We start from the raw sequence: 2,350 nt of genomic DNA, 5'->3' as shown, positions 1-2,350 counted from the left end.
TCCATTCCCCTTTAAAAATTTACATTTTTACTCTCCTTTTCTGTTTTTTTTAAATCTCGAATTATCCCTTTTTATGCTGTACGTTCATTTCTAATTTGCAGTCACTGTTGTCTTTTTCTCTTTTTAAAATGTTTTTTTTAAGCTTTAACCATTACATGATATTTCAGATTATAATATCCCATTCTTAATAAGGATTGCACTTCTCGTTTCTGTCTGTCTGTTTGTCATCTTACTCATAGTTTTGTATTATTTTTGTCCTTTTGTTTCACGCAGAATTACTCCCTTCTGTATTTCCTGTAATGCAGGACTTATGATGGAAAATCCCATCAACTTCTGTATATCTAAATTAGTCTACATTTCTCTGATCAGGGTAGAGACCAAATGTGGAGGAGTGACAGCTATGTCTTTGCAACCACCATTGTCAGGCAGAAAACTGAGTTTGGGAAACTGGCCACCACCACTCCCCATATCCTCATGGTGCTAGCACAAAGCATCAAGGGAATCTTCAACAATAAGAATTAAAACACACATTGCAGATAGTCTCAGTGACATGAGCAGAGATATAGAACCTAAGCAGCTGAAGCTTGAGGGCCAGCATCACTGGAAGGAAAACAGTCACACACACCAATGGCCTCTCTCAATCCACCCATTTCCACCCATTCAGACTTATTCAGAATATAACAGCAGAGCCTTGCATCTGACTGTTGAGGCAGAACTGGGATTCAGGCCCTTTTCAGATGCTTAGATCCCCATAGCCCTTCACATTGTCCCATGGTAGTGGACACCTAAGAGCAAGACAACCTGGTCGCAGAGGAAACACAGACTTCTTCAGAGAATAAAGTGCATTTTTAAACTCAAAGCAGAGATCCAGGAGGACTGGGAAGTGAAAGAGGATTGTTCACCACCTACTAAAAATCAAAAGAAAAACATCTACTTATCAACCTACTAAAGAGAAATCACTATATAATACATTTTCTTAAAATAAAAAGCTGAATATGTTCCTATTAATGCCTAGGCCAAGCTATAGTACACAAAACACCAAGAACAACCATAGTTGCAAAGCAGCTAAAAAAGAAAATAAAAAATCTCCAGAAAATAAGTTTAAAGATATAGAAATATTCAATTTAAGTGACAGAGAATTCAGAATTGCACTTCTGAAAAAAGTTCAAAAAGATGCAAGAACATTTTGATCCATAGTTAAAAGACTTCAAAACAAAATAAACAAACAACAGGAATACTTTACCAAGAAAATTGAAACTAACTAACTAACTAGATAGATAGATAGATAGATAACCAAATAGAAATTCTGGAGTTGAATAACTCATTAAAAGAAATGAAAACCAAAATATCAAGCTTAGGAAATAGAGTTGATCAGATAGAGGAAAGATTAGTGATATTTTAGACAGAATTTGGAAATGACACAGATGGAAGAAAAGAGACACTTTAGAGTGAAAATGAATGAATACTAGAAAAACTATCTGACACCATCATAAAAAGCAATATAAGAATAAAGGGTATATCAGATGGAAAAGATAAAGAAGGGAACAGAGAGCATAATCAAATAGTCAACAAGAATTCCCCAAACTTATAAAATGAACTGGATTCTTGAATCCAAGAAGCAAGTAGAACATCTAATTATCTTAACCCCAAAAAGCTTAATCCAAGGAATATTATATTAAAATAGTCAAAAATTAATAAAAAAGAAAGAACTCTCAAGCCATCCAGGAAATAAGGTGGTAACTTATTAAGCAAAACCCATTAGATAATCATTAAACTTTTTAACACAGCTTTACAAGCTGGGAGAGAGTGGAACCAAATATTCAAACTATAGAAAGAGAGTAATGACTAACCAAGAATAATATATTCAGCAAAGTTCTCCTTTAGATATAAAGTTCTCCTTTAGAAATAAAGACCATTCCAGGCATACAAAAGCTGAGGAAATTTTCCACCACAAGGCCTGAATTACAGAAAGTATTTAAGTTTATTCTACCTAAAAAAAAAGAAAAAAAGAAAATAATGCACAACTATGAGTAAGATGACTAATGGGCAGACAGAAACAGACAAGTGCATCCTTTATTAGGGATATTATAACCTTAAATATTACATAATGGTTCAAAGGACAAATACTTTAAAAAGAAAAGACAACAGTGACTGCCAATTAGAAATGATCATTCAGCATAAATAGAGATAATTTGAGACAACAAAACTTGAAAAGAGGAAAAAGTAATGATATGAATCTACAAGGAGAATGGAAATAAGCACATATAGAGAAAAAATAACTCCTGTATGTACAAACATTTATTTACATAAATTTGATAGCCACATAAAAAAGTTAGACCTGAGACTCATA

This window comes from Pteropus vampyrus, unplaced genomic scaffold (genome assembly GCF_000151845.1).
Source record: "Pteropus vampyrus isolate Shadow unplaced genomic scaffold, Pvam_2.0 Scaffold581, whole genome shotgun sequence".
NCBI classification, from domain to species: domain Eukaryota; kingdom Metazoa; phylum Chordata; class Mammalia; order Chiroptera; family Pteropodidae; genus Pteropus; species Pteropus vampyrus.
This window is presented reverse-complemented; position numbering follows the sequence as displayed.